This window comes from Rhineura floridana, chromosome 3 (assembly GCF_030035675.1).
Source record: "Rhineura floridana isolate rRhiFlo1 chromosome 3, rRhiFlo1.hap2, whole genome shotgun sequence".
Lineage (NCBI taxonomy): Eukaryota > Metazoa > Chordata > Lepidosauria > Squamata > Rhineuridae > Rhineura > Rhineura floridana.
Window position 1 is genome coordinate 208,344,615 of NC_084482.1, and position 20,671 is coordinate 208,365,285.

At 45.4% G+C, this 20,671-nt stretch overlaps 1 protein-coding gene and 1 long non-coding RNA gene across 5 annotated transcripts in view; one reads left to right on the forward strand and one right to left on the reverse strand.

The window, feature by feature from the left end:
* On the reverse strand, nt 1–17,034 carry LOC133381403 (uncharacterized). 2 transcript variants are annotated; one of them, XR_009761673.1, is made up of 4 exons: nt 16,962–17,034; nt 12,419–12,615; nt 8,060–8,172; nt 1–1,275 (listed from the first exon to the last, which is right to left on the reverse strand). It is a non-coding gene; the product is annotated as an uncharacterized LOC133381403 (long non-coding RNA). The 2 variants fall into 2 exon arrangements; XR_009761674.1 differs by lacking the exon at nt 16,962–17,034 and adding an exon at nt 14,508–14,657.
* LOC133381385 (zinc finger protein 160-like) overlaps nt 13,868–20,671 on the forward strand; it is a 14,762-nt gene continuing 7,958 nt past the window's right edge. The window contains exons 1-3 of one of the 3 annotated variants that reach the window (XM_061620454.1): nt 13,868–13,957; nt 17,366–17,460; nt 18,946–19,018. The gene's annotated coding sequence lies outside the window, so the exon portion shown is untranslated. Of the gene's footprint in view, nt 13,958–14,000; nt 14,153–17,365; nt 17,461–18,945; nt 19,019–20,671 lie in introns of those variants that run through there. The other 2 variants (XM_061620455.1, XM_061620453.1) reach the window with 2 other exon arrangements.

The window sequence follows — 20,671 nt, forward strand, 5'->3', positions numbered from 1 at the left end:
TTCAGCCAATTAAATGAATAATAAATGAAAGCAATTAAGCCCATTATCCAAATTAAGATCTGCAAAGGGAAACTTTGTTAATGCTCAGTGCAGGCTCCCATAAATCTAAGTGCAATGAAACTTAAACCAGCCTCTCGGATTTTTGAGTGAGCTACTTTGGCTCAAGGCCCCAGAGTGGTATGAACTATCTACTCCTGGCCTTTCATTGCTGGCACATTAACTGTGTGTAGGGAATTCTGTCCATCTCACCCTCCGCTCCAGCCTTGAGGTACTAAGCCTGTGATCTGGGCAGTCCTCAAGGAGGGCTCCTGTCCCCACCATCTGGCCTTGAGGCTTTGATGGATAGTTCTGAGGAAGCGCCCTTTCATCATATAGAAGGTGCTTCAAGGTTCTCATCAACTTTCCACTTACCCCCTTTTTGCCTAACCCTGTACTGACCCTGTCATGGAGGGGGCCTAGCCCTTGCTTAGATCACCTCATGCTCCACCAGAGGCAAGGGGGATGCCTGATACCCTGCTGCAGATCTTCAAGGAAGGTGTCGTGCCCCTCATCAGAGACGTACACTCCATCATCCCTGTACAGGTGCGGCAAGGAGTGTATGATGTCTGAATGGAAGAATGAACCCATCCCAACCAGCCAGCAGAGCACGCCTCCAGGAACAATTCCCCTTCCTCCTGGCTTCATCCATCTGCTTAGGGGCACCATACGTCCCTAGTCTGTGCTGAAGCATGTCAGACCAGATGATTCTAACCCCTGGGAAGGCAGAATGGATGGAAGCAAACTCCTTTTCAGCCTGGAAGCGGACAAGCTCTACCTGACAAACAGGTCATTCTTTTCAAAATGTAAATAAATGTAAATGTACTGCCTTCAAGTCGATTCCGACTTATGGTGACCCTATGAATAGGGTTTTCATGAGGCTGAGAGGCAGGGACTGGCCCAAGGTCACCCAGTGAGCTTCATGGCTGTGTGGGGATTTGAACCGTGGTCTCCCAGGTTGTAGTCCAACACCTTAACCGCTACGCCACACTGGCTCTACATTCTCTTCAAGGTGAACTAATAAGACTTGGGGCAGGAAGCCACCGTGCTACCACTGCAGCAGAACTGGGAGAAGCTGGCTCCATACCACACCATGCCTGCCAGCCCAATCAATGCAAACAATCCAACTAAGGCCGAGCTGCGAACCCAGGCCGGATTCCCTAGTCCTGCAAGGGGCCCAGAAAATGATGCTGTGGCCACAAATCAGGATGCGCTTAGGCTGGCTGCTCCAGCTAAAACCTGTAAAGACAAAGTAAAAAATTAAAACAGGACCAAAGTGCAGAAGTTCCAAAACTGATGCGAGCCAAACTATTTAAAAAGGCTGAATGCACTTCTGAAAGGGCCCAGACTTCCATCTCCCAATCGCTTCTCCAAAAGAGTGATTTCCCAGATTCTGCAAATTACTTGGGAAGATAGGTGGACTAATGTTAGCATATTGGAAGAAGCAAAGACCACCAGTGTTGAAACAATGATCCTCCAACATCAACTTCGCCGGACTGGCCATGTTGTTCGAATGCCTGACCACCGTCTTCCAAAGCAGCTACTTTACTCCCAACTTATGGATGGAAAATGGAATATCGGTGGACAGCAAAAGAGGTTTAAAGATGTTCTCAAAGCTAGTCTAAAAAAATGTAACATAAGCATCGAGAACTGGGAAGCCTTGGCCCATGAGCGTCCCAATTGGAGGTCGGCCATTATCAAAGGTGCTATGGACTTTGAAGAAGCACGAGTACAGGGCGAAAGGGACAAACGAGCTAAGCGGAAGGCACATCAAGCAAATCCTCATCGTGACCATCTTCCATCTGGAAACCTATGTCCTCACTGTGGGAGGCTGTGTGGATCCAGAATTGGCCTCCACAGTTACTTACAGACCCACTGTTAAAGACCTTACCCTGGAAGACAATCTTCTTACTCAGCCACGAGTGATCACCAATGAATGAATGAATGAATGAATGAATGAATGTATCTTTAAAATATATATCAGAAATGCTTTTAGTACTGAAACTGTCAGAAACACAGTATTTGAGATAAAGCCAGGAATTTTCATAACTTTCTCCATCTTGTTTGCAAAACAAAGCGCAGTGCCTGCTACATTGCCTGTACGTACTATGGAACCAGCTAGTTACCCAAGGCCACTGATGACAGCGTGGTCTGTGTTATGATAACATGTAGAGGATGTGTGGGTGTGAATGAATTTCTCTTTCTAGGGCTATGTCTGAAACTGGAGGCCAGGAGGTGCTGAAGGTTGTTGTTTTTTATTTTATTTATTTATTATTAAATTTGTTAGTCGCCCATCTGGCTGGTTGTCCTGCCACTCTGGGCGACATACAAGATAAAACAGTATATAAAACAATTAAAATTTAAAAACAGTAGAAAACTAGCCCATCTCAAACGCCCGCCTAAAAAGCCAAGTCTTCAGGGTCCCACGGAAGCTCATTATAGACGGGGCATGGCGTAGGTCACTAGGGAAAGAGTTCCAAAGGGCGGGGGCCACTATTGAGAAGGCCCTCTCTCGAGTCCTCACCAGCCTGGCTGTTTTGACTGGTGGGATCCAGAGAAGGCCCTCTGAGGTTGATCTTGTTGAGCGGCATCCCTGTCGATGCTGGAGGCGCTCCTTCAGATAGGCTGGGCCACAACCGTATAGTTTTTTAAAGGTTAAAACCAACACCTTGAATTGGGTTCGGTACACAACCGGTAACCAATGCAACTCCTTCAACACAGGAGTGATGTGATCTCTATGGCAGCTGCCTGCAATCAGATGCGCCGCTGCATTCTGTACCAATTGTAACTTCTGAACCGTTTTCAAGGGTAACCCCACATAGAGCGCATTACAGTAGTCTAGGCAAGTGGTGATCAGGGCATGTACCACCGGTGGGAGCAGATGATTGGGAAGGTAGGGGCGTAGCCTCCATATCAGATGGAGTTGATACAGAGCTGCCCTTGAGCCTCCATAGACAGCTGGGAGTCAAGAATGACCCCCAGGCTACGGACCTGGTCTTTCAAGGGCAATAATACCCCATTAAGCACCAGGTCTATATCTCCCAACCTTCCCTTGTCTCCCACAAACAGCACTGGGGGGTGTCTGGAATACCTCAAACATAAACAAATGTTATAATTCTAATGTAAGTCTGAGTACCCTAAAAGAGATCTCATGACCAGTGCCCTTGATAGGCACCAGCTGGTATGAGAAAGAAGGGATGCAGATCTGAGAACACAGATGTGCCAAGAGACTGACATCACTACAAGTGCCAGCTGACTGATTGATGGATGAAATACAGGGGCTCCGTTAAGATATCAAAAGAATATCAAAACATTATCTGACTATAAACACACCCCAACTTCGCCAGAAGATTTGAGAAGTTTTCTACCACCTGAGACTCTGTGAATACACCTTCTCTCCTTCTGAAAGTCTCTTCTCCCTCTCTGCAGTACTGGCTGGCCCCCAGTTACTTGCATGAGTGTGTGGGTATGAAAGATCAAGACCATAGGGCTTATCTAATTTTGTGTTTTACCAACTGTCAGCCATACAACATCCCCAGATTTCAGCCAGTTACCACTTACCATTTTCCTTCAGGAAACAAACAAACTAACAAACCACCTGGGGTCAAAATATACCACAGAAATGCATTGTATTTAGCAGTTGGGGTCCATTTTGACCCCAGCCAATGTTAGCAGATTGGGATTTAAAAAATTGTTTTTTCATAGAAAGAAAGGTCGGGGATAGGTAGCCAGAGTGCACAGGAATGGAATTGTCCCTTCCACTTTTGTAAGGGCAGACAAGCTTGCATTCACATGACAAAACAGTAAACAAACTTGCAGTTGCATCTCTAAGGTCCTTTTGTTGCAGAAGGACAGACTTTGGCTCTTGGAAGAAGAAAACGTGGCTTCTTTATGCAAAGTAACTTATTTTAGAATTGGTGGGAATTATAAACCCCTTTCTTTGCCCAAGCTCTGTCCTGCCCACTGTTCTGGAAAAAGTAGGGTCTCCCCCCCTCAATTTTTATGCCAATCTAGCTGGGCATACCAGAGGAAGAAATGGAAGGGCCTGGAGGACATCTCTAGGAACAGACCACCACAGAACAACCACGGACATCATCAGAGAGCACCCAGGGCCAGCAGGTTTCTTGCATGTTGATTAATGAGGTCAGAAAATGCTCCAGTAAACCATCAACATTAGTTTTCTGTTGTAACCAATTAATGTTGTTTCTAAACAGTTTACAGTGTTTTCATGACTTTTTTGTACCTTAAAACATTGTTATTGTTATTAAAAATAACAATCATAGCTTTTTAAAGGTCCAGCAATTTTGTTTTTTACTCAGTATGCGTAATGCAGGGGCAAGCGTTCACTGCTCAGAACAATCCCACCTCCTCTAAATAAGTGTCTTCTGGCTCTGGGGCTTTGGGTATTGTCAAGGACACTTGTGCTGACACTCCCCCCCATGGTTTCTGGGGATAAAAAATAATCCCATCTTACCATTAGAAATCTCATCGGGGTCAAAATATATCCCAAAAACCGTTGGCAGCGGGCTGGATGAGGTCCAATAAACGTGACTCTAAATCCTGGCAAGACGGAGATGCTGTGGGCTGGTGATTTCCAAGCTGAGATAACTTATCAGTTGCCTGCTTCGGATAGGGTCATACTTCCTCCGAAAGAGCAGGTTCGTAGTCTGGGGGATGCTCCACGATCCAGCTTTGTTGCTAGAGGCCCAGATGGCCTCAGTGGCTAGGCATGCCTTTTACCACCTTTGGCTGGTAAGACAACTGCGGCCATTTCTGGACTGGAAGGAATAGCCTGACCACTGTTGTCCATGCACTGGTAACCTCTAGGCTGGATTACTGTAATGTGCTCTATGTGGGGCTGCCCTTGAGGTTGGTCCAGAAGCTGCAGCTGGTGCAAAATGCGGCAGCGCAACTGCTCACTGGGGCAGGGTATCATCAACATGTCACCCCACTGCTGAAAGAAATGCACTGGCTGCCCATTTGCTACCGGGCCAAGTTCAAGGTTCTTGTTTTGGTGTACAAAGCCCTACACGACTTAGGACCAGGGTACCTGAAAGATCATCTTACCCCTTTATATACCCAGTCGATCTTTACGCTGTGCAGGTGAGGGCCTCCTGCAGATTCCATCGTATCAGGAGGTCCGTTCCGCACACCATAGGAAGTGGACCTTTAATACTGTGGCACCTACCCTTTGGAATTCCTTCCCCTTAAATATTAGACAGGCACCATCTCTGTTATCTTTTCAGTGACTATTGAAGACCTTCCTCTTTCAACAAGCCTTTTAAGTAGAGACCTTATCCCAGTCTGCATCTGTGCTGGACTTGCTTTTAAGCTGTTTTTAAAGTTGTTTTCAAGATGTTTTGTTTTAATACGTTTTAAAATATGTTTTGTTTTAATATGTTTTAAAGTCTTTTGTTCTTAAGATGCTTTAAAGTGCTTTTCGTGTTTTTGTTTGCCGCCCCAGGCTCCTTCTGGGAGGAAGGGCAGGATATACATTGAATAAAAATAAATAAAATACTATTCTATGATTCTGTGATCAAGAGCTCTTGACTGATGAATGAACGTTGCAACCCAAGGCATGATTGTGATGTGGAAAATTCCACATAACTGTTATGATGGGTGTGGGTACTGGTACGCAGAGACAAGGGTGGAGAGTTTGAAGAGTCATCATAAGTTTTCAAACTCCCCGCCGTGTCTAATGGCTAACAGGGAATTACTGCCCAACCTTTGCAGTGCATGACGTAGCTAAGAATTCTCCTGTTTGCTGTATGGGATCACATGTCTTCGAAAGTCACTAGGGTATGTAAGACTGTGCTGATGTCTGGACTTCCGGGAAGGGTGACTTCGCTTGTGCCTGCTTTTGAGACGGGCTCCTGCCTCAGAAGAAGCTTATTCAGATATAAATCAGTCAGAACATTTTTTTTTTTGACTGATGAAATTTCTCCCGGGCAGGGAGAAATGTAGAGATCAACCTCAAAAGCCTGTTTTTGTTGGGAGGACTGGATTTCATTAATTTATGAGAAAAGGTCCAGCCAGCAATGCCGGATGGACTTCCGAACAAGCTCTATCTGATTAATGCGACACGTTTATCTTTTCTTCAAAGAGAAAACGGACTAACAGGCAAGCACCCTTCTTTCTATTCTTTTTTTACTTGGTTTAAATTGTTGCAGCAAAAAGAGATTTGTCAAATGAATCAGCTTTAAAGAACTTCTGGGTGAGCTGTAACTCTTCTCTGTTATTCACGAAATTAACAGCTTATCTCTGCTTCTATTGCAAAAAGCTGTCTTGGAAGTGCATTTTAAAGATATAAACAGAAGAGGGATTTCTATTCCGAGGAGAAAAAAATAAAAAATATGACCTTTGGAACATTATATTGTCTGGGACTATTCTCTTTTTGGTCTATTTTATTTTGACGAATCTGCTTCTTCACGACGCCACTAACTGTTTTGATGCTGGGAACTAAATTTGTTTTGTATTCTTGAACATAGAGATAAGGCAGGCTGCTCTGTTTATATTATGATGTCATCAAGCCTGGAATATTAACCCAATTGTTGCTGAAATAAGAAGTGGTTCTTCTTTATTTTTGTTTTGTTTTGTTTTCGTGGTTTTAAAAATGGCAATCAAGAAAGTGGCTGAGAATCTGGAAGTAATTATGTTTCAGAAAATAATGGATGAGATTGAGATAACGAAACAAACCCTGCGACAGGGCAGTAAGGAGCTGAAAATTGAACTGAGCAAAATGACGCAGGAGCTTAAAGAAATAGGGGATCCTGTGAGAGAGGAGAATGAGATCAGAGATGAGAAAAGAAAAAATAAAGGGAAGATACAAGCCCTGGAGATTGGAACAAATGTGGAATTGGAAAAAGATCTGGAGTTTATGGATATTAGAAATAAAATCTACTGTTTGGAATTTAACGTTATCCCTGAAGAAATTAATGAAGATATTAGAGATAAAGTTATCAATGGCTTGGATAATTTTCTGGACTGGAATGACGTGATGGAGCTTGATATAGAGAAAATCTATGGAATTAACTGCAGCCATGTGACAATGGAAAAACTCTCAAGAGATGAGCCAGTGCATTTTGTAAAAAAGAAGAACAGAGATATGACTTTACAACAATATTTCAGCAACTTATTCAGAATCGATGGCAAGAAAATATTTGGGATAGAGGAAATTCCCATCAGACTCTTATTATATGACTATGGCTATGACAGCAAGATTATTATGGAATACTGATAATGGAAGATTGGACACTGAAATTACTGGACTTAACAGGACTATTGAAGATGGAAGATGGAATTAATAGGGATAATGGAATAATGGCTATTGAAATTATTGGACCTAACAGATTTTGATGAGATGGATTAATCGATATGTTTATTTGGACTATGGTTATGACAATAAGATTATTATTATTATTAACGAGATGGATTAATCGACATGTTTATTTGGAGAAAAATTGATAGATATATTTCTTAAAGAATTGAAACCTCTCTTTGACTTTTTGTGGAAAGAATAAAGTAATGTTTATGAGATTTGATGATTAATTAAGATAACTACTGGAGGAAAGTGATTTTATAATATAATTTAAGAGACAGGATTGTTATATATTGTAGACCTATAACTGATCTGCGACAAATGGGAAGTCAACATTTTATTTTTTTGTTTAATCATTTTTGTTTTGTTTTGTTTTTTGTCTTTGAATGTTTTATGATTTTGTTTTGTTTGTTTTATGAAAATTTGAATAAAAATTATTGTAAAAAAAAAAGACTGTGCTGATGTCTGCGTGATCGCTGTCTCCTCACGTAAGTAATAAAAGCTAGCTTTTTGTCTGGAAGTCTCGTGTGCGCTAATTTCCTGGGGTCAAACCATCTTGACGTGGAATAAGAAGGAATTTCCACTACAATTGCTCCAAAAGAGGAAGGTAGGAGAAAGTTTCTAATTACTGCTTTAGATTGGAGCTTTGCATTGTCAAAGTTTTCTTATAATCTTCCTCTGGTTGTTATTGAGATAGATACTTACCTGGTAGTACACCGCGTTGAACCCAGTGGGACTTACTTCTGAGTAAGCATACACAGGAAGGGGCTGTAACACTGCAGTCCAAGCCTAGAGTGGCCACTGGCTAGATAGGCGGCCTATAAATTAAAGTTTATTATTAAGTTTATTAACTGTCCAAGGTACATTTACTTTGGGTACTGGGGGAAGTAAAATGCTATTATGCAACTAGGGTTGCCAGGTCCATGGCCTGAGACTGATCCTGTATCTTTAGGAGAAGAGAAAGTCAGCCAAGTGCAGATGTTCTTGCAACCCTGTAATGGGAAAAACCACAAGGTGGAATTCTTCCTTCTCCCTGCACAACTTTTAAAGATACAGAAGACCTCTTGGAGGCCGGGCCTGGCAACCCTATATGCATCTCAAAATCCTACTTTCCTCCTTTTCTACTTCCCCTCGTCTTCCTCCTCCCTTGTCTGGTACAACAGATATTTCCTAAGAGCCAATCAGCATGGAAGGGGAGGCATGTGGTCTCCTCAGTGGCTGACTCACCCCTGTAGAATAATGCTCAGGAGACTGAGCAGATATGGAAGAAATTAGTTATCCACCAGCAGGGTCTCTATCTGTTGTTAGCCAACTCAGGTGGGCTCTGTGCAGTCTTGAACACCAGCAGTGATTGCTGTGTGGAGGTTGGTGATCAATCACAAGTGATTAACCAATTAATGGATCATGCCGAAATAACAGCATATGTGGGGGATCAACACTGGAAAGGTTTAAGCTGGGATTGGCTTACCAACTGGTTGCCCAATTGGGCATGGCTAAAGCATCTGTTTGTTATTGGCTGTATCATACTGATTGTGCTAATGTGCCTACCATGCATTATATCCTGTGTATCCGGCATGCTTGTGAGAGTCATGAAAAGGAAAGGTAAAATGATGATGTACCAGCAGTTAGTTTTACAAGAAATGAGGGGAGAATACACTGAAATGGCGCCGGTCCATGAGGAACCAGGAGACCAAACTATATATGTGTCTCAAAACTCTGGCCTGCTACCTGCAGATCCTAACATATATGCCACCATTGAATAATAAAAAGATACTTTCTTGAAATAATAAAGTATCTAAGGGGGAATTTGTAGAATAATGCTCTTTATTCTGTAGCATTCATAAATATAAATGGCTTTTTGCTTATATTTTAAATAAAGATGCTTTGCTTACTAGAAATGCTTCTAAGGCAGCACAAGGCTTAGCTCGAGGACATATCTTGGCTATCATTTTATTAGGTTGCATCGACTGAAGGTCAAGGATAGAGGAACTGGGAGTAAGAACCGGGAAGCTGACCATGAGAAACCAGATGTCTGTAAAAAGTCAAGATAGGAAAGTACCCAAAATAACATCTTTCCTGATTAGTAATATCCTTTGATGCTGTAATGCTTTAATGATTATGTTTATGACACAACAGCTTGATTATGTATGTGACGCGTAATAGCCTATAAATGTAACGGCTGCCAGCTTAAGAGAGAGAGTTCACTAGATCGTGCTCTCCCTTTGCAAAGGTACAATAAAGGCAAGTTTTTGCTAACTTGGTCTCGTCTCTAATTCCTGACCAGCAGCACAAGGAATTAGGGCCTACATTGGCAGGCCTAAAACATAAGGTCTGGCCCTTTTGTAACACCCCCTTCCACTCTGATTGGCTCCAATCAGCATGAACTGACAAGGAACAAGGGAGGAAACTGTTCTCAGTGGCTAACAGGCTCCCCCTTTCATGCTGATTGGTTTGTAGGAGACACAGGGCTCGGCTGGGCTCCTGCTGCCAAAAATGATGATCCAGAGTGCCCTGGCACAACTACAACACTGGCTCCAAGGGTCAGTCCCCGGAATCTCCAGGGGAGGCTGGGAATGTCTGCCATCTGAAAGCCTGAAAGCAGCTGCCAGTTAGTGCAGACAATCCTGAGCTAAATGGACTAACAGTCTGATTCAGTATAAGACAGGTTACTGTGCTCCAATCCTGACCTCTACTGGGAACCAGACTTGCTTGAGAGAGGGGAGGGGGGATAGCTCTGCTGCTTTTAGTCTGCCAGAGGGCTGGAGGACTTCACAGCCTCTTGACTTCCCTTCACCTCCAAAGGGCCTTGCCGGGTTCCCTTCTTCTGGGCAAGGGAAAGTGGTGGGAGCTGGAAACTGGGAGCAGGCCCTGATCTGCCCATCTCAAGCTCCAGTCTCAAGGCAGACGATGGTTAGGAGTAGTAAGGATGTTGTATTAATTAAATTATTTTATTTATTAAATTTATTAGTCGCCCATCTGGCTGGTTGTCCAGCCACTCTGGGCGACGTACAAGATAAAACAATACATTAAAACATTAAAATTTAAAACCATAACAGTAAAAAACCTAACCCACCCCAAAAGCCTGCCTGAAGAGCCAGGTCTTCAAGGCCCGACGGAAGCTCATCATAGAAGGGGCATGGCAGAGATCATTTGGGAGAGAGTTCCACAGGGTGGGGGCCACTATTGAAAAAGCCCTCTCTAGTCCTCACCAGTCTAGCTGTTTTAACCGGTGGGATCGAGAGAAGGTCTTCTGAGGCTGATCTTGTTGAACGGCATCCCTGACGATGCTGGAGGCGCTCCTTCAGACAGACTGGGCTAAAACCGTATAGGGTTTTAAAGGTCAAAACCAACACCTTGAATTGGGCCCGGTAAACAACCGGTAGCCAGTGCAACTCCTTCAGCACTGGAGTGATGTGATCTTGCCGGCGGCTGCCTTTAATCAGACGAGCCGCCGCATTCTGTACCAGTTGCAGCTTCCAGACCGTTTTCAAGGGTAACCCCACGTAGAGCGCATTACAGTAGTCTAGGCGAGAGGTGACCAGGGCATGTACTACCGGTGCGAGCAGATGGTTGGGAAGGTAGGGGCGCAGCCTCCGTATCAGATGGAGTTGATACAGCGCCGCCCGGCTCACCGCCGAGACTTGAGCCTCCATAGTCAGCTGGGAGTCAAGAATGACCCCCAGGCTGCGGACCTGGTCTTTCAGGGGCAATCGTACCCCATTGAGCACCAGGTCCACATCCCCCAGCCTTCCCTTGTCTTCCACAAACAGTACCTCAGTTTTGTCAGGGTTCAGCTTATTCCTTCCCATCCAGCCACTTACCGACTCCAGGCACTTGGACAGGGTTTCTACAGCCAACCTCGGTGAAGATTTAAATGAGAGATAGAGCTGCGTGTCATCCGCATACTGATGACATTGCAGCCAAATGTTGTAGCCCATCTTCCTCTGTGAGGGCCACAGGTTCCCCGTCCCTGTTCTAGAGAGCAGATGCCCAGGAGGCTTTGCTCCTGCCCCCTCCACGGGTGGTGGTATTTAAGTAAAAGGAGGGGAGATCTCTCTATAAATGTTCTTGAAGGAAGAGACGACGCTGAAGTTGGTTCCTAGTTCCCAGTTCCTTATTTGCTTGAAAGTTCAAAACACTACAAAAGAAGAAAAGTTGACAGCTACAGCAACTTCTGGGAACTAGGAACCAACTTCAGCGTCGTAAGGAAGAGGAGGCTGTTTGCACTGTGAGGCTCCTGAACCCCGCCTGAGTGACTCTGTTGATCCATTCCTGGGGTGTTCCAGGGTTGTGCGCCTGGGGCCTTTGGAGTTTTATGGCTACGCTAAGCTTGCCTGGCGCCAGCGGTTGCCCAAGTCAGGCCCTGTTCAAGGGCCCCAGGACTCAGACTCAGCCCTTAATCAGCCCACCCTGCTGCCTGCTCACTCAACGCCAGGCATAGAGTCCTAGAATGCAGAGTTGGAAGAGGCCTACAAGGCCATCGAGTCCAACCCCCCACTCAGTGCAGGAATCCAAATCAAAGCTCCCATCTGCAGCAGACAGCGAGCCAACTGCCATTCAGTATAGACAATGCTGAGCTAGAGGCTGTGTCTTAAGGAAAAGGCTATAGCTCAGTGGTACGGCATCTGCCTCGCATGTAGAGGGTCCTAGGTTCAACCCCCAGCATTTCTAGGTAGGGCTGGGAGAGACTTGCATGTGAAACCCTGGAGAGCTGCTGCCAGTCCGTGTAGGCGATACTGAGCTAGATGGAACAATGATCTGTTTTCCTATTCGTCAGTTTCCTACGTTCCTTATGTTCACAGCCCAGGGGACCCCAAAATCACTGTTGATGGCACCGAAAAGGGATACTAGGCTTTAATTTGTGTCAGTGGGGATGCAACTTTAGAAAGAATGCAGGGCTATCTAAAACACACACTCCCCAAACTCCCAGCTCACTATCTAGCCTGATGCAGAGCTCTAGAGTGGAGTTTCTCAGTGGGGGGAGGCAGGAGCCACCAGGGAGCTTTGGGCTATATCCAGGTGGGTCCCAGCACCACAGCCTGCCCATTGCGCCACCTCCCTTACCTGTACCATCCACTAGGCATCCCGCAGCCTTCTGGTTGGACCAATGCCAGCATCAACCCCTCCTGGGAAGCAGAATAAAGGGGGCCTGGAGACCAAGAAGCTCTGGGTGGGTGGGCGATCAGGCGGGTGGGAAGAAAGGTCTCCCTCTTCTCAGCAGAATGGACCAGAGGAGGTGTTGCAGGAAATCAGAAAGGAAGCTGAAAGGCAAATATTGGTATTTTTTTAAAAAACAGCTGGGAATAATAAACAAACTGCAAACAGAAGAGAGGGGATAAGAGAGGAAAGGCATTCTAGGAGGAAGAAGTGAATGTCAAAGGACCAAGAAGGGATGGAAAAGTGTGCCTATTCGCAGATTAGGAGCCAGGAAAATATAAGGATGGACGAAAATATGTTGGGCTTTATCCAAAGTAGCACTAAGGCTGCAATCCTTACCTGGGAGTAAGTCCCACTGAACCCAGTGGGGCTTACTCCTGAGTAGACATATCTTGGATTGCAGCCTAGGTCAGGGTCCCATCAGAGCAATGGGTCTTTTACCCCTCTCCACTCCACCCCCTGCTTTCCCCAGATCTGCTCCAGACAGTTAGAGGAACCCCTGGAACAGATTGGGGGGGGGACTAGGGAGCGAGAGGAGAAGAAGGTGGGGGAAGTCCTGTTCCACAAGCAGAAATCGTTGCATCGACTGGACGTGAGAGGCAAGTGGAGGCAAAAAGGGAGCAATATGAAAGAAACGTACATACTTAGAACTGCAGGATGAGCAAATCCTTCCTAAAATGGGGGGGGTGAGCCACAACACTTCCAGAGCGAATGTCTGTACTGTTGGGTATGGAAATATTACTGACTTGATACAAAGTAGATATCGGTTTATTTCCCGATGACCTGACCCCAAACATTCCAGTGGCTAAGTGAATAAAAGCCTGATTGAACTGGAAATGTGTTCCCCTCCCATTTCCTTGTGCATATCTATACTCTATGTCTTATATGATGTTACCAACTGTATCACAAAAGAATGCCTATGCCTCATTTACATGGTTGTAGACCTTGACATGCATATGCTTATAAATGCAGAAATGTAACCTGAGTGTAATTCTTAGTTTAATGATCCCACTTGTAACCGAACCTCCCCTGCTCCTATCTACCCTTTGTTCCTCTGGCTCTGAGTGCTTATCTCAAGGTCGTATAAACTAGGCAAGCCTATGCCTGAAGAAAGGTGAGATGTTCCTGGCTTTTGTTATCCTAAGCACCCCATCTTTCATATCTAAGATGTTACTATGTCTAGCAATGTTTTTCTATTCTTTATGAAGTCTGCTATGGAACTCCTTGCCACAAGGAAAAACGCTCTAGCCAAGAACATAGGAATTTCCAAAGCTGGGTCAGATCTTAGCAGGAAGTGCCAGTTAATTGCCAGCTGACGGTGCCAAACTCCGCCTCCGTCTGCACCACTCTGAATGCAGGGGAAAGGTTTGGTAGAGGGGGGAGCATGGAAATACCTCTGCTGCCCCTCAGTCCTCCAAAGGTGATTGAGCTCCGGTTCCTAGAGAGGTAGGAAATTTGATAAGTGGAGAGAACCCGTAAGGAATGCCCCCTCCTTCCGAGTAGGCAGGGAGGGAAGTCGGGCTGGGGAGAAAATTTGGACGAGGCTGATGCAAGGACAGGGGAGAGGGAGGTAAACGTGGGGGAAAGAGTCAGAAGATCCTTTGGGGGGGAAAAGGGGAAATCCTCCCCTCGGAGTTACAGGTAGGGGGTGAGCCATGCAACGGGGTCTCAAAGTGCTGCGGGGTTTCCATTGCACGGTCCTCTTTGAAGCCCCCCCTCTTTATGATCAGCCTCGTCCCTTGGGATGAGGGGGGGCGCGCTGGGGCAGAGGAACCGGCCGTGCTTGCCTGGGGGAGGCAGCGCTCTCTCTCTCTCTCTCTCTCTCTCTCAAAGAAACCAACCGAGGAAAGGGTTCAAGGGACAGCGTTGCTCCCTTTTCTCGTAACAGCGGGATGTTTATCCTTAGCCCAGGAATGGGGATCCCTGGAGGGACTGAATGCGGTTGTGTGATATATAAAAATGTTTGGAAAATGGCAATGGGGAAATTACATCTCACATTTTTATGCAGTTTAGGCAGAGGAACCACCAGACTTGCGGGGGGCGGCAGCGGGGGAGGCAGAACGGTGCTTCTTTTAGTTTGTAGAGAGCTGGAGGATTTCACAGGCTCTGAATTTCCTTCCCCTCCGAAGAGCCTTGCCAGTTTCCCCTTCTGCTGGACAAGGGAAAGCGGAGCGAGCTTTAAGCTGACCAGGCTCATCTCTAGGCTTTGCAAGCTCAAGTCTTGATAGGGGGGGGAGGGGAGTTGCAGCCGATCCTCCTCTGGGAGTGCCGCAGGTTCCCCTTCCCTTTTCCAGAGAGCAGATAAGAACATAAGAAGAGCCTGCTGGATCAGGCTACTGGCCCATCTAGTCCAGCATCCTGTTCTCACAGTGGCCAACCAGGTGCCTGGGGGAAGCCCGCAAGCAGGACCCGAGTGCAAGAACACTCTCCCCTCCTGAGGCTTCCGGCAACCGGTTTTCAGAAGCATGCTGCCTCTGACTAGGGTGGCAGAGCACAGCCATCATGGCTAGTAGCCATTGATAGCCCTGTCCTCCATGAATTTGTCTAATCTTCTTTTAAAGCCATCCAAGCTGGTGGCCATTACTGCATCTTGTGGGAGCAAATTCCATAGTTTAACTATGCGCTGAGTAAAGAAGTACTTCCTTTTGTCTGTCCTGAATCTTCCAACATTCAGCTTCTTTGAATGTCCACGAGTTCTAGTATTATGAGAGAGGGAGAAGAACTTTTCTCTATCCACTTTCTCAATGCCATGCATAATTTTATACACTTCTATCATGTCTCCTCTGACCCGCCTTTTCTCTAAACTAAAAAGCCCCAAATGCTGCAACCTTCCCTTGTAAGGGAGTCACTCCATCCCCTTGATCATTCTGGTTGCCCTCTTCTGAACCTTTTCTAACTCTATAATATCCTTTTTGAGATGAGGCGACCAGAACTGTACACAGTATTCCAAATGCGGCCTTACCATAGATTTATACAACGGCATTATGATATCGGCTGTTTTATTTTCAATACCTTTCCTAATTATTGCTAGCATGGAATTTGCCTTTTTCGCAGCTGCCGCACACTGGGTCGACATTTTCATCGTGCTGTCCACTACAACCCCAAGGTCTCTCTCCTGGTCGGTCACCGCCAGTTCAGACCCCATGAGCGTATATGTGAAATTCAGATTTTTTGCTCCAATATGCATAATTTTACACTTGTTTATAATGAATTGCATTTGCCATTTTTCTGCCCATTCACTCAGTTTGGAGAGGTCTTTTTGGAGCTCTTCGCAATCCCTTTTTGTTTTAACAACCCTGAACAATTTAGTGTCGTCAGCAAACTTGGCCCCTTCACTGCTCACTCCTAATTCTAGGTCATTAATGAACAAGTTGAAAAGTACAGGTCCCAATACCGATCCTTGAGGGACTCCACTTTCTACAGCCCTCCATTGGGAGAACTGTCCGTTTATTCCTACTCTAGCTTTCTGCTTCTTAACAAATTCCTTATCCACAAGAGGACCTCTCCTCTTATTCCATGACTGCTAAGTTTCCTCAGAAGTCTTTGGTGAGGTACCTTGTCAAATGCTTTTTGAAAGTCTAAGTACACTATGTCTACTGGATCACCTCTATCTATATGCTTGTTGACACTCTCAAAGAATTCTAATAGGTTACTGAGACAGGACTTTCCCTTGCAGAAGCCATGCTGGCTCTGCTTCAGCAAGGCTTGTTCTTCTATGTGCTTAGTTAATCTAGCTTTAATAATACTTTCTACCAGTTTTCCAGGGACAGAAGTTAAGCTAACTGGCCTGTAATTTCCGGGATCCCCTCTGGATCCCTTTTTGAAGATTGGCGTTACATTTGCCACTTTCCAGTCCTCAGGCACGGAGGAGGACCCGAGGGACAAGTTACATATTTTAGTTAGCAGATCAGCAATTTCACCTTTGAGTTCTTTGAGAACTCTTGGGTGGATGCCATCTGGGCCTGGTGATTTGTCAGTTTTTATATTGTCCATTAAGCCTAGAACAAAGCCTAGATGCCAAGGAGGCTTTGCTCCTGCCCCCTCCAAAGTTTGTGGCAATTCAGTGCCTGAAGGAAGAAGAGGCGGTTTGCGCCTTGATCTCCTGGGATGTGCATGAGTGATGCTGTTGACCCTTTCCTGGGGTGTTCCAGCGCTTTAAGAATGGGGGCTTTTGTGTTTTATGGCTCTGCTAATGACGCCTGGCACCAGCAGTTGCTCATGTCAGGCACCGGTCAAGGGCCTCAGGACTCAGAAGGGCCTTAACCAGCCCAGCCAGCTGCCTGCTCACTCATCCCCAGGATCAGCTTCCATTTGCAGCAGCTGCCTAGCCAATTGCTTTAACCTCCCGGCCTCACCTGCTCCCGCCCCCACCCCAAATATATTTGTTCAACACTTTTTACAAAAGTCTCAAAGACACTTACAACAAATATTAAAATATAGAACATCTTACTGTGGAAGAGCAAAGTCCCCTGCGGTCATTGCCTCTATGTAGGGATGTGTTGTGTATGTGACAGGATGGATAGGAGGGGGGAGGAGTTAAACCACAGATGTTCTGTAACTGCACTAACCACAAAGAAGCCGATTTAAACTAGTAAAATGCTTCAGTGCTTGATGCTGTGGAAATTTCCATTGGGTAGCTAAAAAGAGGAAGTAAACTGGCCTTGCAGCCTTGCTTTGTTTCAGCTGAGAGATGACAAAATCCTCGCTGTTAGTCAGAGCTGCTTGGAACAGCGGGGGCGCCCCTGCCGTCGGGCAGTGTTTGCTTGCGTGCTTGACCCCTTGTTGCAACAATAAAAGGTGCCTCTGGCTAGCTTGTTACCATAAGCATCTTGTGTGCCTCTTTTTCCACAATAGTTCCTTGGTGTCAGCAGTGGAATGCAAGCACCTGGAGACTAACCGGTGAGGACCACAGACCACTCCTTCTCGAACCACAGTGCATCACATCTAAGGTGAGAGACCTTTTCAATCTCTGTTGTGGGGTTTTGAGGGGAGGCTGCCTGTAGGCTCCAAATCCATCCGTAGGCTTACTGCCTCCCAAACCTTGAATCAACAAGCAGTCCAGACTCACCTCTGGGCATCCATCTTGTATACATTGTCTAGTCTATGCTGGGCTGGATCTGGTTCGGAGGCTGGTCTGAGGGACGGGAAGAGTGCGAATGACCCTGTGTGAATGAGAAAAGTGCAGAGACAGACTTCGCTCTCTGGTCCTTGACTTAGAGGCTCCAGAGTGAATTCCGAAACCGTTCGCAGCCGCCAACAGACCTCTGCTAGACCTAAGGTTGTTGACCAGAGAATCTGGGATGCAAGGGCGGACGGTGGAAGAATAACTGCCGGGGACCAATTGGAGTGAAAGTTGTCCTTCCTTGTCTCTGGTGTGAATGAGAAATGGGGAGTGGACAGTCAAAGGACATTCCCCCTCCCAGAGAAGCACTCCAGGATATTATATGTACATACATTATGACCCCCGGAGTTGCAAGTTTCTGAGCCAATGATTACAAAAAATGTTAAAATGTAGAACATCTTACCAAATATATAAAATCCAAAACGCAGAAAAAAAACATACAAATAAGGTTGTATTCAATGTAGCACTAACACAATTGTTCCATCAGCACAAGGATTTCTCCTTGTGTGGTGGAACAACCTCCCCCTCTCCTCCACTTGCGCTCTCTCTAAATCTTTTCTGGGGCTTCCCCCAACCCTCCTGAGCAGATTTGGGGATGGTGCGGGGTGCACATGGGCGGGAGGAGAGCGCTTAACTTTAGTGCTAGTACAAGAAGAAAGTTGACAGCAAAAAGGCCCATCAATAAGAATGCCCCCCCCCCACTAAAAGATGAACACTAAAGAGGCCTGGATCATGCCACGTTACCATGAAACTGAAATCCTAAAGGCTGACAGTGGGTCCCTCCAGACTGGTGGTCTTTGCAGGTGTATTCTGCAAGGTGTTCTTGACATAATAATAGTGGATTAGTAGTGGTGGATTTATGCTGGGCAGTCTGCACATCACTCTGCTATATTAGTTGTTCTGTGATGCTTCCCCAATGATTCTGCATTACTGCTGTCCAGAAGGGCAATTGTGCAACAAAAGAGGGACAAACAAACCCACCAACCCAAAACATTTGCGATATGAAAAATTATGGGATTTCAAGTTATGGAAACGCTCCTGATTGGGAACGAAGCAGTATGATGGCCCAAAAACTTTTGCAGGTGCAAATAGTATTGAAAGTGGGGTCATGTATCACTGCCCGATAGCATCATGAGCACAAATCCTCATGAATGAATTATAAAAAGGGCCCAAATGTTGCTTGTTTTCAAGTAACTTATCTTCAGTCCATTTGCCTTTTGGTTCGGATGGGGAAGAGAGAAGTTGTGAATTTCTCAGTATTTTCCCAATCACAGGTGCCATGGATAACAGATTTTTTTTTTTAATTATCCAGTGCAAAAGGGCCTCTGATGCCCAAATCTGACATCATCTTCTGGCTTGAAGAACAAGAAAAACTATTGTGGCATGTAAGTCCTTCAAGATACACTATGGGCCCCTCCAGACAAGCTGTTTATTGAGCTTCTTACTAGGACTTGGGAGACCAGGGTTCAAATCCCCATCTCAGCCATGAAACTTGTTGGGTGACCTTGGGCCAATTAACAGTCTCTCAGCCTAACCTACCTCACAGGGTTGTAGTGAGAATAAAATGGAGAGGGAGGGGAACCATGTATGCCACCGGAGCTCCTTGGAGGAAAAGGTGGGAAATGAATGTAGTATTTATACAAAATATTGATGGACTGGAATCTCCTGTGGATTTCATTTTATCTGTTGATTTCATTTTCTCTAGATTTATTGCATTTAGCACAGAGGGTGCCTATGAGCACCAAAAGCAATAAAGGCACAAAGTAATGTAAATGTCAACCACAATAAAATGCAGAGCAGATAAAAGTGGCGAATGTAACGCCAATCTTCAAAAAGGGATCCAGAGGGGATCCCGGAAATTACAGGCCAGTTAGCTTAACTTCTGTCCCTGGAAAACTGGTAGAAAGTATTATTAAAGCTAGATTAACTAAGCACATAGAAGAACAAGCCTTGCTGAAGCAGAGCCAGCATGGCTTCTGCAAGGGAAAGTCCTGTCTCAGTAACCTATTAGAATTCTTTGAGAGTGTCAACAAGCATATAGATAGAGGTGATCCAGTGGACATAGTGTACTTAGACTTTCAAAAAGCTTTTGACAAGGTACCTCACCAAAGGCTTCTGAGGAAGCTTAGCAGTCATGGAATAAGAGGAGAGGTCCTCTTGTGGATAAGAAATTGGTTAAGAAGCAGAAAGCAGAGAGTAGGAATAAACAGACAGTTCTCCCAATGGAAGTGGAGTCCCTCAAGGATCGGTATTGGGACCTGTACTTTTCAACTTGTTCATTAATAACCTAGAATTAGGAGTGAGCAGTGAAATGGCCAAGTTTGCTGACGACACTAAATTGTTCAGGGTTTTTAAAACAAAGAGGGATTGCAAAGAGCTCCAAAAAGACCTCTCCAAACTGAGTGAATGGGGGGGGGGAGGAAATGGCAAATGCAATTCAGTATAAACAAGTGTAAAATTATGCATATTGGAGCAAAAAATCTGAATTTCACATATACGCTCATGGGGTCTGAACTGGCGGTGACCGACCAGGAGAGAGACCTCGGGGTTGTAGTGGACAGCACGATGAAAATGTCGACCCAGTGTGCGGCAGCTGTGAAAAAGGCAAATTCCATGCTAGCGATAATTAGGAAAGGTATTGAAAATAAAACAGCCGATATCATAATGCCGTTGTATAAATCTATGGTGCGGCTGCATTTGGAATACTGTGTACAGTTCTGGTCGCCTCATCTCAAAAAGGATATTATAGAGTTGGGAGAAGGTTCAGAGGAGGGCAGCCAGAATGATCAAGGGGATGGAGCGACTCCCTTATGAGGAAAGGTTGCAGCATTTGGGGCTTTTTAGTTTAGAGAAAAGGAGGGTCAGAGGAGACATGATAGAAGTGTATAAAATTATGCATGGCATTGAGAAAGTGGATAGAGAAAAGCTTTTCTCCCTCTCATAATACTAGAACTCGTGGACATTCAAAGAAGCTGAATGTTGGAAGATTCAGGATAGACAGAAGGAAGTAGTTCTTTACTCAGCGCATAGTCAAACTA